Source organism: Pezoporus flaviventris, unplaced genomic scaffold, assembly GCF_033815535.1.
Source record: "Pezoporus flaviventris isolate CSIRO_AGI_PZ_B2104156 unplaced genomic scaffold, CSIRO_AGI_Pfla_v1 ptg000007l, whole genome shotgun sequence".
Classification (NCBI taxonomy): Eukaryota; Metazoa; Chordata; class Aves; order Psittaciformes; family Psittacidae; genus Pezoporus; species Pezoporus flaviventris.
This window is the reverse complement of record NW_026892555.1, coordinates 93,755,016-93,769,976: the sequence shown is the minus strand read 5'-3', so window position 1 is coordinate 93,769,976 and position 14,961 is coordinate 93,755,016. Positions and strand designations below refer to the sequence as shown.

The window sequence follows — 14,961 nt, the reverse complement described above, 5'->3', positions numbered from 1 at the left end:
GGTGAGGAAGAAAGTACAGGTTTAGTGGTCAGCCAGGGCTCCCAAGCCTGCCTTCCTAAATGACCACCAAAAGCAGGGGATAACAAGTCCCATAATCTCTAATTCAGGCATTTTGCAATACTCACACATGGGCATCTTAACGTATAAATAGTTGCAATACAGAGAGAACAGTACCAAGGCTACAAACTTTTATCAAGCATCTGCAAGTATATTTTGACACAAACCAAACATGGGCTTAATGTGCATTTTTGTAGAAAAAAATATCAGTGAAGGAATATGACTGACAGTTTGCAGGGATGGGAGAGGTAAATGGGAGTATAGGTTTACGTCCCTTTACTCGTGTGGAGCAAATACATTGGCTGGGTTCCAATTTTGAGGGGTGAGATTATGTACAAGAAGAAGGTGAGGGACACCTCTTCATGACACCTCTTCTTTGTCGGAGCAATCCCAGGCACAGCTACAGGGTGGGCAGAGAAAAGATTGAGAGCAGCCCTGCAGAGAAGGACTTGGGGGTGCTGGTCGAAGAGAAAATGAACATGAGCTGGCTGCAGTGTGTGCTCACAGCCCAGAAAGCCAACCATATCCTGGGCTGCATCAAAAGGAGCGTGATCAGCAGGTCGAAGGAGGTGATCCTGCCCCTCTACTCTGCTCTCGTGAGACCTCACTTGGAGTATTGTGTGCAGTTCTGGTGTCCTCAACATAAAAAGGATATGGAACTGTTGGAACAAGGTCAGAGGAGGCCACGAGGATGATCAGGGGACTGGAGCACCTCCTGTATGAAGACAGGCTGAGGAAGTTGGGGCTGTTCAGCCTGGAGAAGAGAAGGCTGTGTGGAGACCTCATAGCAGCCTTCCAGTATCTGAAGGGGGCCTATAGGGATGCTGGAGAGGGACTCTTCATTAGAGACTGTAGTGACAGGACAAGGGGTAACGGGTTCAAACTTAAACAGGGGAAGTTTAGATTGGATATAAGAAGGAAATTCTTTCCTGTTAGGGTGGTGAGGCACTGGAATGAGTTGCCCAAGGAAGTTGTGAATGCTCCGTCCCTGGCAGTGTTCAAGGCCAGGCTGGACGAAGCCTTGGGTGAGATGGTTTAGCGTGAGGTGTCCCTGTGCATGGCAGGGGGATGGAACGTGATGATCTTAAGGTCCTTTCCAACCATAACTATTCTATGACTCTATGAAGATGGAATAAAGGAAACAGTCCCCGGACCACTCACCCCACATGGTATCTGTGGCTGCTGCCATCTATGGATGTTATGGGTACATTTGGCCATTGCTGGCCACAGTAACTGAAGAAATTAGGATTGAGGACTGCAGGCCTGAATTTCAGAAGGTACATATTTCAACAACTCCCTAAGTAACTTCATAGGACCCAAAGCAGTGGCACGGTGAGGGGGGTGTGGAAGGGTGGGGAGGGACATAAAGCATTGGTAAAGCACTTCAGAGCATAGAAAAATCTGTGCATCACCTTCTCCACAGCAGTGATATTTTGCTACATGTAAAGATCTAGTAAGTTCCTTTGGTTGAGGGACAATCTAGGTAAAATGAGATCTGTAACAACACTTGGTGTAATCACTCTATCAAGAAATTTCAAAGTACCAACTTTACTACTGAAGGTATCATTCAGAAATGTCTTTCATTAATGAACCTTACTGAGCTTCCAAGCAACACACTGGGCCACACTGCTGTAAGAAACTAATGTACTTGTTTCATGGTGGCTAAAACCTGCTCATATCCTCAGCAAAGCAAGTTAGTGAGAAGCCCTGGCAGTGAAGCTTGAATCTTCTGCTCATAATCCTGCACTCTATAGGACATTTTTACAGCCAGGAACATAAATTTTGAGATCCATATCTAAACATCTGCAAATTCAATACTGACATCGGTCTGAAGATTAGTTAAGAGACACTGGTGTTGAAAAGTACCTGCAGCTAGTTAGTCAGCCAAATCTTGCTTTAACACCTCTGGCTAAAACAGAAAACAGCATTAATAGACAAATGTCAGGATTACAGAAACGTAAGTTTCTTCAGTGTAACCAGTGCCAGAGCATGCAGACAAGTAAAAAAACCCCAAATATAATTTAATGAAAAAAAAAGAAATCAATGCCAACAAAGGTATTAAACTCTAAATAAACGCAGGCTGGGGTTTCTGAAGATGCTGCATGCTTCTACAAGTTCCCTAAACTGTACCTATCCTGGAGGCAAAAACCTGAAACCATTAAAAATATATGAAAACGAAAACAATGCCTGTAGGGCTTCCCAAACACCCATGCCCTCCATAGTGCCCTCATTATATCTCCTCAACTGACAAAACCTGAATCTTCACCAGTTCTCCTGGGAACTTCCAAGTTGTTCTCTGCTTAGGCTCTAGCATGGGTTGCAGCGCCCTAGATGTCAACAGGGCTTACCTATGTGGTAAGGGTCTGTCAGGGTTCAGTACTTCTGTTTCTTCTATTTTTCTAGCAAAGAGCAAGTACCACAGTATTGTCTATCTGAATTGTAAGACAGGACAAAACTTCAAAGAAAGAGTTTTAGAGCTACAAACAGTCTCTCTACACAACTCTCCTACCTATTCCCTATGAAAAGAGTTTAGGAGGTTCAAGCACCTCAGACCTTTCAGTAAGGTTTCTACGTGAGGAAATAGCTTCTTAGCAACTCCTTTGCCCTGATCTGAAAGACATTTAAAATTCTTTATAGTCCTTCTCCTTTCCAGTAAAAACAAAACAAGCTGTTTAACTTCATTGCAGTCTGACAGTTAATAGCTCCTGTATTGTCTCTTAATCACACTGAAACGTCTGTTGAAGGATGTATCATTGTTTTAACTTCCTGCTAGCTTTTTTGTTACACAGCCTGACATTAAACTAAATTAACTGTATTCATATTGTAACCATAATTTACAACTTTTTAAAGAGACACAACACAGATCTTGAAAATCATAAGTGGATCACAAAAAAAAGATGAATGAAAGAAGGGCTATTCTATGTCTTTCAGAAAAACAAAACCAGGGAAGTATCAATGGAAAAGAGGAAAGAGTTTCAAAGATGAGAAAAGGGATGCTTCTACACACAGTGTGTTGAGAGGGTTGCTGCACCCTCCTTGCTGCAGGATGTTACAGAAAAATCAGGGAAACTCATGGAAAAGAGTTTACACCTTGCTTTGGCTCAGAAAGCCCCTGAACCAGGAGCCACTGGAGACAGAGAAAATACTGCTGTGAAATACTTGCCTTCCTTATGCACTTGCACCTCTGCATTTGCCAGCACTCACTCTTCCCATCACCCAGTTCTCTTCCCAGAGGCACTGCATTGCTAGGTCAAGGCACAGAGCAAGCTCCAAGTCGACCTTCTGTTTCCCACACCCCTTTAACGTCAAGTCCTCAAACTGAAGATAATGTCTGGCATAAAATTGACAAGAATAGATATTACACTTGATTTTGGATAAAAGGCCAAGAAAGGGATGTGGAGACAAGACAGCAAGTTAGTCTGACTCAGTAGACTCAATATTCAGAATTTGATATTTGTGGAGAAAAAAAAATGAGCAGGTACCAAACTGCTTTTCCTGTGCTCTATCTATAATATATTGCTGCATCCTTCAAAATGGAACCCACAGAAAAATCTTTCCGTTGTTTTTTTTCTGAAAGCAGTTTCCTTCATCCCCTTTCCTTACCAAATGATGGCAAATCCAGCAATTCTGGGTTCCTGAACAAAATGACAAGGCTCAACCAGTACATCACATTCTTTTTGGAAAAAAGATTTAAAAAACCTGTAACTTTGAGTGACTGCTTGGTAAAATATTATACATACCCTAACGCCATGGGGCAAAGCAATAAAAGCAGGAACTCTTTCATTCATATACTCACAAATGTGCCTATATTCTAGGCTGAGACAAATGGTCAGCAAAGGTGGGATGCAAGAGAAGCCCAAGGTGTTTTTTACTACACACCAATGACGCTGCAAGTCACAGCTGAACCTGCAAACTCCATATACTGAAATCCACTTTGTGGAAATCATATAATATATGTCCATACTCTGTGAAACTGTGACTCAAAACATGTTCCAATAATATTAATTCACTTCATCTTTTTTTGTATGAGGCAGTAAACATGGCACCAACTTTGTACCAGATTTGCAGCAAATATCCCCTTGACATTCCTTTTTTTTTTGAGATTCTTCCCTACCAGACTGAGTAGGAACTACCTGCAGATGGTAGTCACCTTCAGATAAATCCTGATATGTACCAGATATCTCCAGTCACTGTGCCATTTTCATTACATGAGAAAAGACAAACATCCAATTTAAAAGAAAACTAATAACTTTTGAGAAAAAGGGATGGGCTTGATTAAATGATATCGTACTACAAGCTTTTGTTGTGGGCAAACAGAATCCTATAGTTCAAAGTAATTATCTCATCAAGTTCCACATCATTAGGATTGAAACTAGACATCATAAAGAACATTGGACTAATAATTCACCAATGAGAACCTGGTTTTACTCCAGCTTGCTATCTTTTTTGTAATGCATTTGTTGGTTTCAGCTCATCACCCCCAGCTTCACTGGACAAGATGACACACCTCTTCATTTTCTATTCATCATAAGCCTATGGGTGAATTAGTAAACTAGATTAAATTTCCTTTCTGAGTGCCAGAGGGGCACTGGGAAATTTGCATGAGCTCCCTTCCCAGGACACGGCGCGTGGAGAAAAGGGAGAATCAGGAATTGTCAGAGCAAGTTCAGTTTTGCCCCCTGGACCTTCTGCATTTTTGTGGAGGAGGGCAGAATGTATCAACACACCCTCTCCTCCACTCCAAAAAGATAGCGCTAGGATGATAAGTGGGAGATCACTTCATAAATTAAAGGTGGCTACGAAATAGTTTGGGACATTAAAGACTCTCTGCAGCAGGACAATTCTGTTGTAGATGGGAAATGGCAGAGTAGAGCTTATGGAGTCATTAGTCATGCTATCACTCAGAGGATTAAATTTTAATACTTTCTTTTCCTTACTATCCTTCTCCCCACTGTGATTTTTTTTTTTTACCCCTGCACCTGCCCTCTAGATATTAGATAACCTGAACATGAAAGAGTAGAACCTTTTTGACAGTAAAGCTGAAATCCTTCTGTTTTGTCATGCATTCAAATGGGAATCAGACCAACTGAATCCTGACCTACTTATCAAACTGAAACGCCTGCTGGGAAGTATCAATAAAAAGACCCACTGGGAGGTCATTCAGCCTGGTCATGGCTATTATGGGAATTGTGAAAGAGAGGGTAGCTATCCTAAGAAAAATCCATTTTTATATATTCTTACTTCTTAAATATCTACCTATCCAAAGTGTGATAACTTTTCATTGTAGTTTTCCTTTAATGCAAGCTTCCAGGGCAACTTCCAGTGACAATAAATAAGTCTGCTTCATCAATCAGACTAGAGCACTTAATGGACCACTAAACAGAAAGTGTTTCTCTGAGGGTGGCCAAGGCTCTTCAGTGGCAGTAAACACAAACAGTTGAAGGTCTGCACAGTATCCCATCAGGTTTATCATAGTCCTTAGAGTAAGTGAAGTGATTAGAGCCTTTTCTAAAAACTATTTTTAGCCCACATAACGTAAACTCATCTCGATTGAGCTTTCACTAAAAACTTTCTGAAGCAAAACAAAAAAGTCTTGCAGGTTCACTCCAGCACAGATGCAATGGGTAGCAAAGAAGGCGGCTCCGCACTTGCTCCTCAGCATGAATGTTTCTACCCAGCCTTTTCCCAGAGTAGGTATAGGGATGGAGTTTTTACCTTCCCTGCATAGGGCTGAGCTCCTGGGCTGCTTCTGCCTTTTTAAAAAGAGCCCCAACTGAGAGGTCTCTGTCCTACATTACATTTTTGGCAATTTCTTCAGAGTTAGACAAGTCATTTTTCTCTATAGGCCTCTAATCACACCCTGTGTTGACTTAATGTCAAGTATAAACACTTCACCACAGACCCATGATGACTTGCATGTGAAGGTCATGCTACCTTCTGCCATCCTTTTCCTACTCCAATTTTCCTATGAGTCTATGTATCCTTTCAAATCTGAAGTCACCTCTATGGTGGTGCCAACTATTACTACAAATCCAAACCATTTAAAATGTGTCTGTACATACACATGTATTTTTTTATATATATATATATATATATATATATATGCATATTCTGAAAACAAAACATGAATTAATATTACAGGCTCTTGATTTTAACAAAGAGCCCAATTCAGGCAGTTGAACACACTGAGGGATCAAATAAAAAAAAACAGAAACGAATAAATCTCTCTCCACTTTTGAAATCTAGCCCAAGGGCAGCAATCACTGAGTTGAATTCTCTGGTCTGTGTTACATAGAAGGTCAAATCACATGGCTGTAATGGTCCCTTTAGGCCTTAAATACCTATGAAAAAATATGGCCAAGCTTTGCTTTTGCAGCAGACAGTAGGACACTCGCCTTACCCCTCATGTTGGGAACCTGCACCTGAAATCTGCCACAGCAACAGATATTTTTATTAGTAATTTCAGATTAAAAACATTAAGCACAGCAGGCAAGACATTCACAGAATCATTCAGTGCTGTTTTTAAAGCCCTTGTCTGTGATCTCATCATTGCTACTAAAGCTGATGCTGTTTCCATGGCATTTCTGATTACCTAGTGACCCAGCTTCTAAACCATTTATTTTTTATGGATATATATTGATGTATATTTGCGATTGACACCCTTTTCACCCATTTATGTTAACTAGAGCTGATTTAGAAGAAGCATCTTTCAGTTTATTAGTTACGGGCACTGTACAGGCCTCTAAGGCACAATATTGCTTCCACAGCAGGAAGCCCATTCTTACAACACAGGTAATGTCCTTTGCATCCCAGCTTCTGTGTGTCTCATGATACCCTCATGTTGGCAAAACAGGCTTAGCTAAAAATGTCCAATACCATCTAATGATATTTAGTTTAGCTTATAATTAAAATGGTTATTTTATATCCTGTTCACAGGCCTGTGGGATCCAGAAAAGTTTGTCAGAAAATCCAAATCTACAGTGTTTTCTTTCAACAGGGCTCTGTCAGCATGAAAAAGTACTGCTGGCTTGTGATTTTGCAATATGATTTGTTGATTCTGAGTGATTTTAAATGTACATTACATAAAGATTTATCAGCATTTTATCAAAGATTTATAATTTTGCACCTAATTTTAAACATCCTCCTCCACTGTGCTCTGCCCCAGAGGCATGAGCATACCACATAAAGGTAGTACTAGTCAAATAGCAAGAGAAAATACCACAAGACATACACAAACCACAAATATAAAAGATTTTTGTGCTCGGGGAGAACAGGAGAAGTGGAAGTGATAAGACCCGCACAGGGGCAAATATTTAGTTTAAAACATTTCTGCCTTTCCTTTGGATTTCTAGAAGTGAAAAAATCCCAAGCAGGTGGGCATGAGCGGTGTTATTTGAGCAACACTGCTTAAGTGCTATCACTCATTCAAGTAATATGCTGCAGCACAAGGTAATGGAAGACATTCCAGCAGTATAGTATCATCTTGAAGGAGATGCTCAAATATTTTTTTGCCTGTAACTTGGAAGATACCACATGACTGGTTATTAACATATTCACTCTCAGGTCAAAACTCTTTCAGGGAGAGGACACACCACTTTGAGCATCTAATAATGACATCTTTGCACAAGCTTTACTTTTTGGTTATAGGTATATCATCTCCTCCCTGTTCTTTGTGAAAAAAGGCTGATAATGAACAGGGCAGATCTTGAAAAGATTTAACACTTCATCCAGCAGTATTGCCAACTCCTGGCATTCAAATATCATGAGTCAGCCTCTCTAAAATCACAAGATTTTATTAAATGTAAAAGGTAATTAAGTTGTGGGTTTGTATTTTTTTTGTTAATTCACTTTAAAAGAACTCTTATGTAGGCACTTCTGCAGCGTTTCCAAGCATTTCTTGGCAACCACAAGGCAAAGAAATGTGCTTCAAGAAAATGCAAGCTAAGATCCTCATACATTTAGGTGATAGGTACTGGGACTTGGTGAAAAAAATTCTGAAGTCCAAGCTCACAAGGAAATACAACGCAATTATGTAGGGGAATAACTACAAAACTCAGCACCTTTAACACTGTTCATCTAGCAAAGGATTAAATTTCTTCTTTTATCCTGGCTAAGCAACACCCCCCTAAGTTCATGCCACAGCTTATGGCACTTCTGCCCCCAAACGCCCACAGCTGAGATTCAAGCTAACAGAGATATCCCTGACTTGCTGTTTAGAAAGCTCACTCTCCTTGTTAAAACAAATTTTGTAAAAATTTCTGGGAATAAGGGAAAAAACCCACAAGTGCCCACAACTTAAGCCCATCAGTACCACAGTGGCAATGCCAGCCCAAGCTTCCCTGACCACCATGAAGTACTACAAGATTTTATTGAGCAAAAAGATGGGAGTTGCAAATGCAGGTATGCCAAACCAGCCACTTAGACTGAATAGAGCATATAGACAGCTGTCTCTAAGTTTGCCAGCTGATGGGCCTTGATGGCCCATTGGACAATACAGTCCATTAAGAATGACCACTCAACACCAGACTGATCAATGACACCTCTAAACCTCTTACTGAAGGTATCATTGCAGCCTTCCCCAATGGAAAGTGCAATGCATTAATGCACACATTAAAGTGCATGTATTTTTAAATAGACTTACTGAATTTTCTAAAGAGCCCTTGCTGAAATAGTCCATTTTTTTTTTTTTTTCCTTCTACTTATTTTAAGCAAGTTTCAGTAGTTGAAAAGACAGGATAAGAATTAAAACCCAAAAACCTCCTAACAGATAGGAGCAATTACAGATTACAGTTTTGGTTTTTTTTTAATTGGTGGTGGGTTGGTAGGTTGTTTTAACTGTAAGCCTGATTGACTTAGAGGCCACCAAACCTGAGGTGGTTCTCAGGCTGATACTGCTGTTTCTGTTTGCTTGTTTTATAAAGCTGCACAGTCCAGAAGGGACTTTTCCCCCTCACAGATTTGTTCCACAGTCCACCAATAGTAACTGGCTGTGGGTACAGAACTACCAAATCTCTGGCAGATGCTGTGCTTGTGAGCAAGACCTACTTGTTAGTCCTCCTGGGACTGACAAACCTGAGGAGGAAGGGCGGGCAGATTCACTTTGACAACTCTAATATTATCAGCCTGTTAAGACGAATTTCTCTCTGAATTATTAGCTAAGGAAATGGGGTGGGTGGGGGGGAGGGATGGAGAAGTAAGGTTACCCTTTCTTCATCAGGGACTGGAAGGATCTGGGTAACAATGGAGACTTAGAGAAACAAATCACAGTCTATTCTACTCTCTTGAGAAGAAGACTACAACATCAAGTCACCTTACAACATGAAGTTATATCTTGCAGATACCAGAAGAACTGGAAATCTCTGGAGGATCAGATATGCCTTAACTAAGTCTACTGCAGGTGGGCTTCTTCTGGGGAAATGCATGACCAGAATTTTAGCCATAAGCACTTCCTCAGTGCCATACCACTGAAGTAAATAGGTGAAAAACAGTGTCCTGTAGGAAATCTAGGCATTACCACCTTGAGGACTCCATTTCAAAAGGGAGGTTTTGAAAGGATCATACAGGGATGATGATCTGAAAGGCCATTATAGCATGGGTAAGCCATCTTCACAATGCCATTTCATAAGTTCTACTGACTACAGTATGATGATGAAAAAATATGAGAGTACATCTTAAGGAAAAAAGGGAAGGCAGCTTTTATAACCACTATTTTCAGAAATCTGAAATTGAACCACAAACCACTGTTTCAGGCCAGCTAACAGACCGGAGGGATAGATTGGAAGAGCAGGAAATACCCGTTTTACAGTCAGAGAAAACCTCAGCTTTCACTAACAAGAAAGGAAACATACATGAAATCCAGTGCCAGAGATGAGGAGAAAGAAATTTGAAACACAAATCTTAAACACTCCAAACCCAAATAATGGCAAATCAAATGAAAAATATTTCTTTCTGATGCTGTTTTCTTATAATTACCTGAAGAAAGGTGTCCAAGGAAGTTACTTTTTAACATAGAACATTAGCCATAATGTTGACTTAAAAACTAAAGAGAAAGAGACAAGGGTAAATTTTTGATAAGATGTTGGGTGCATTGTGTTTCTTGTATACTCAAGGCTGCATCTCTTTCCCAGATCAAAATGGGCATTTGGTCTCCACACCTGCTGAATCCCTGATTTGTAATGTGCAAAAGGAAACCCACTGAGGGCCAAATGGATCCCTGCTGGCATCTACCTGAACACCACCCAGAAGCCTCCAACTTCTCAATCCTCATGTCCTCAGTGCAGCAATGCCCCATGTACAAGCACCAAGCGTACGCGTCACTTGCCAAGGACATGTTCTGCAGTCACTTTAACATGGTAGTCCATGAAGTGTTCCTGTTAGGCATTATTACTTCTTGTTAATTTGATCTGGCCGTGCTTTCAGAATGTGAGTGAAGGGCTTTGGCTGTATAAAGCCCAGCTTTTTTTGCCAGGCCTGCTGCTGTTCCCCACACCTCTTTCCCCCCTGTTTTTGGTATTTATAGCTGCAAGACTCATTTACAGTTGCATAAGTGTAAAGAAGGATGTCTTCTGGGTTTTCACGCATCTGCCCACGTGAAATTACCACATTAGTAATTACCTCATTGTTTAAGTCAAAAATGCAGCTAACAGAGATTGCTTTTGCAACCTTGTCACTTCAGAATGCCTTAAGACAGTATAAAAGTACCCATACCAGTAAAACATGTTTTCCAGAAAAGGAGACTGTTTTCTGGGCATATTCCTTGCAAAAGCTTTACCTCCTCCCCTATTTAGCAAAGCTTAATATAGGATAAACATTTTGTCACTTACCATTTTAACTTACATTGAAATATTGCATGGCTCTCGCCCCGGGGATGCTAAATAATTTTTATCAGATTAAAAAAAAAAAAAAAAATCTGTTTTATTTCTCAGAGGCTTTTTAAGATACCAAGAAGCCAAACCTTCTGCTATCACTTTTCTGCCCAGTATGGCTGCAGAAAACATACAGGCCCTGATTTCAAACTCATTTATACATATTTAACAGAGAAGAAAACAGAGGAGTCAGAAGCAAAGAAATGATTTTCCACGGTCACAAAAGCCGGTCATAGAAGCACAGCTGGGTGTTGGATCAGGATCTCTCGGCAGCCAGCCACAAAAGATGCACAGCACAGAAAAAACATTTCCTGTAAGGAAGCATTTGACTTTCAAAGCTGCATGAAATGTTCACAAGAAAACCATGTAAATGCCCAGTGGACTGGGGGGCAGGGGGTGAAGAGGATTTCATTAGAAACGGGAAGCCCTCTCTTGTTTCACCCAAAGATTTGCTCGTCACAAGCACTGCCAGCTAGCCTGAGGTGATTCTCATGTTTTGTATCAAAACCAAGCAAATATTCAGTCTCTAGTAGTTTCGATGTGAGTTTGCCTTGAAGTTCATTTCAGTGCGACACCAGTCAAACTCCATGGATAATGAAGCTCATAGTGGCAATATTTTCCCGAGTCTCTGCAAAAGGAAAGCACTACTTTTTTTTTCTGAAGCACTAGCAAGTACAGTGCTGCTGTAGATATATGCTTACACTGCACAAAGCTGTGAGGACTGAAGACATTACAATTGCTCCTCCTCTTCCATCCCACGGCTGTTTCCACCACCCCACTGCCAAGGTTTAATGTCTCAAAGGCACCAGGGCGTTTGCACGTGCCCCCCAGTCTGCAACAGTGCACACCCAGCCCAGCCAATTAAAGCAATCAATACAGTTTGAGATAATCTGATGAATCTGCGCTGAAACAGATGAAGTGCCCACACAATCCTTTCCATCAGCATAGTGGTGGGGCCAACTGTGAGTCCTTAACTGCACTAGTTATATTTGGAGGTGCTGGGTGCTCACAGATATCTCTCCCAGTACACAGCCTAGCTAGAGGTGTCCTCCAAGTGACGTTAACTGAAACTCGCATCTTCAGGTTTCAGCAAAAGCTATGTCAGGTAGGAGCAGAAAAGGATGCGGTCTCTATTGAGTGTGAATAAGCTGAATGTGGGTGTGGAGATACCAGCCACTCTGCTTTTCTACAGGATTGCTCATTTGACTAGGGGCAGGGTGACAATTTTACTATGCTATTATCATGTAACTCTTTGCTTTTACAGTTGTTCTGCTGCTGTGTAAGGATTTATTACTAAGTGTAATATAAGCATAGAAGCCCATTGCACAGACCACACTCCCCTTGTGCTATGTGCTGTACCTGGACAGAACAGGGTGACAGTCCCAGTCCCAAAGCATTCGTGACCCGAATGTAAAATGTTGGGGCAGCGTGGCCAGGAAAGGGAGTAAAACAGGACAAGGGCAGCCAGTACATTAGCCATACATAAAGTCTTTTAAGGGGCAGTGTGGAACAGAAGAGTCATGAATGGATGCTAAAAGCCAAAAGAAGCTGCTTTGCACAGCTTCACAGGACACTCCTTTGAAGTATGAAGAATGTTTCAAAATGGAATGACTACTCAGGGGAGGCCAGGACTGCATGTTATTAGATGTGGAAGCTAACTCTTCAATACTGAGGAGGTGATGATAGGTAGGGAGAAGACAGACCATGATAAACCTTGAAGTAAAAACAAGCAGCATAAGTTTCTAGAGCGAGGCAATGGGAAAGCACAGAGAACAGACAACACGGTTAAACTTAAGCGTTGGGAAAGTTATCTTTGCAGGAGCACTGGGATTGGGTAGGGTACATCTGTCAGATTTATGACAGGATAAGTACAGTGACTGATCCATAAGATAACAAGAGCTGAAGTTGTAACAGCAAAGATGTAGTTGTCTGGGTAGAGAGAAAAGGATGTATTACATAGATGGCATTCAGAATGAACTTATGAGACTGGGTTATAAATGGTAGGGGATGTTAAAAAGAGTGAGGCTGAAAGAGGAGGAAGCAATTCAGATTCCCATCTTTCCTAATGAGGAAGGTGTGTGGTACTCTTCATGTAAAAATGATATGCCTTGGTTGTGCAGGAGTTGCCATGGCTGGCCACTGAAACACAAAAGACCAGAGCCAAAGGAGTTCTCTGGCTCTTGGGCTGAACAGCATTGTCTGGCTTCAATGCCCACAAGGATGAAAGAAGGATAAGGACAGAGAATATTATGAAATACAAGAGTAGAGACAGTGGCAGAACTGGAGGACCCAGTGAAGGAAAGCAGGTGAATAACCCTGTTATGGACAGTATGAGTTGCAGAGGAGAGGTGCTGAGGATACACAAAGGAAGGAAGGAGGGAGGCACATCTGTTAACTTGCCCTTATGAAAAATTTGCAGAACCACATGCAAACAAAGGACCTAGTCAAAGGGGTCACGATATAAAAGACTGATAGTAGCAATAAAAATGTTTTTCCTGTATAATGCAATTGTATCCTAAACCTGTAAAGTGTTCCTAATGTAAACTTACCTTAACCTCTCTAAGACTCTCTCTATTCCAGCACCTTTCCTGATACAGAAACACATGGCATAGTGTACTGTAGGTTGAATGCTGAAATAAATGCAAAGTGGCATCTTTTAGCTCAGTACTACCCTTCCCATATCAGTCTTTCTCACATACAACCAACACAAGCACTGGTAAAAACAGTGTTCCTTAAAGGTTTTTTCTACTTTCTGGGTACTAGTCATACAGCAGTGTCAGTACTGTCACAGCCCTGTTCAGGTCAAACTTCTAACAACATTGCTCTTTCACAGCTTTCACCCTGCCTTACCTCAATTGCATTGGTGCCCTTGCCTGCCTGCACCTCCTCTCCTACAGTGTTATGGCCAGGCTTTGTGCTGAGAATGGAAAAGCGTCTCCTGTTGCCTTCACAGGCATCCTCAGTTCTGGACGTGTTATTGTCAACTCCATCATACATGTTCTGCCAAGTGTCAATATGCCTGGAGACCTGGCTTGTAGGTTCCTACAGGTACTATACACCTCGGGAGTTCATTAGTGCTGTGATTAATCAGGATGATATGCACATGGTAGTCAGTCACATCAATATTAAACTGAATTCCAGGCACCTGGTTCTCTGCTTTAAGAAACAGGGCTTCAGCAATTAATCTTCTTCTGTTCCACTGCTGTTCCTGTTTTCCGATGCTCCCCGCCCCATGCTTACTTCAGCATGATCCCAGCTAGGGAAAATAGAAAAGGAAAACAATAACTTCAATGACTAAATAACTTGGATGTAAAACAAAGAAGTTGCACAAGATTTTACTTACCTTTTGGCTAAAAAAAAAAGGGGGCGAAGGTCTGAAAATGGAAAGCTTTTACCTCTTAGAAGAGTTATCTCTTGATAAACCTGAATCCACGTTACTTTTGGATAGAGCACAGGCATACCTGAGTAATCTGCACCTTGGCTTATGCTTCCCCAGAAGCCAGAACCTCATTCCCCCAAGTTCTCCTGCTATCTCCTGCAGCAAAATGGCACCAGAGGACACCTGGTTATGCCCAAACTCCAACGTCTGCCAGGAGGATGAGGAATGGAGTACAGTGTCAAAGGCATTGTTCTTATGTAGGACAAGAGATCTTTCTTTTGACTGCCTTGTATTTTTGTGGGGTGTGAAACAGAAATCTGCCCATGCCTGTTCCCTTCCTGCTGCTAAGAGGCTGCTCAATAATTCAGTTACCTCTCCCCAAAGGAGGCTCTGCTGGCCTGCTGCTTGCTCAAGCCAGTTGCTGCTGCTCGGCAATGAAGTCTGAAGTGCCACAGACTTCCAGGGGCCCCTTTGGCACCAGCTCTTTTGTATTCCAGTGGCCAGCAGCAGCTCCTTAACTCTCTGGCAGCCAAAGCTCATTATCATTTTTATATAATTAAACAGTGCTGCTTGTTCTCCTCATTAGGTTATCACAGCAAATTGATGGTTATTTGAGGGAACTGCCACAATAGGAGACAAAACACTGGCAACAGATAAAAC

At 41.5% G+C, this 14,961-nt stretch overlaps 1 long non-coding RNA gene and 1 pseudogene across 1 annotated transcript in view; one reads left to right on the top strand and one right to left on the bottom strand.

Moving 5' to 3' along the window:
- Positions 1-14,961, top strand: part of LOC133267334 (uncharacterized) — a 957,532-nt gene that overhangs the window by 840,373 nt on the left and 102,198 nt on the right. The window lies entirely within an intron of this gene.
- LOC133267390 (U2 spliceosomal RNA) lies at positions 3,276-3,452 on the bottom strand (annotated as a pseudogene).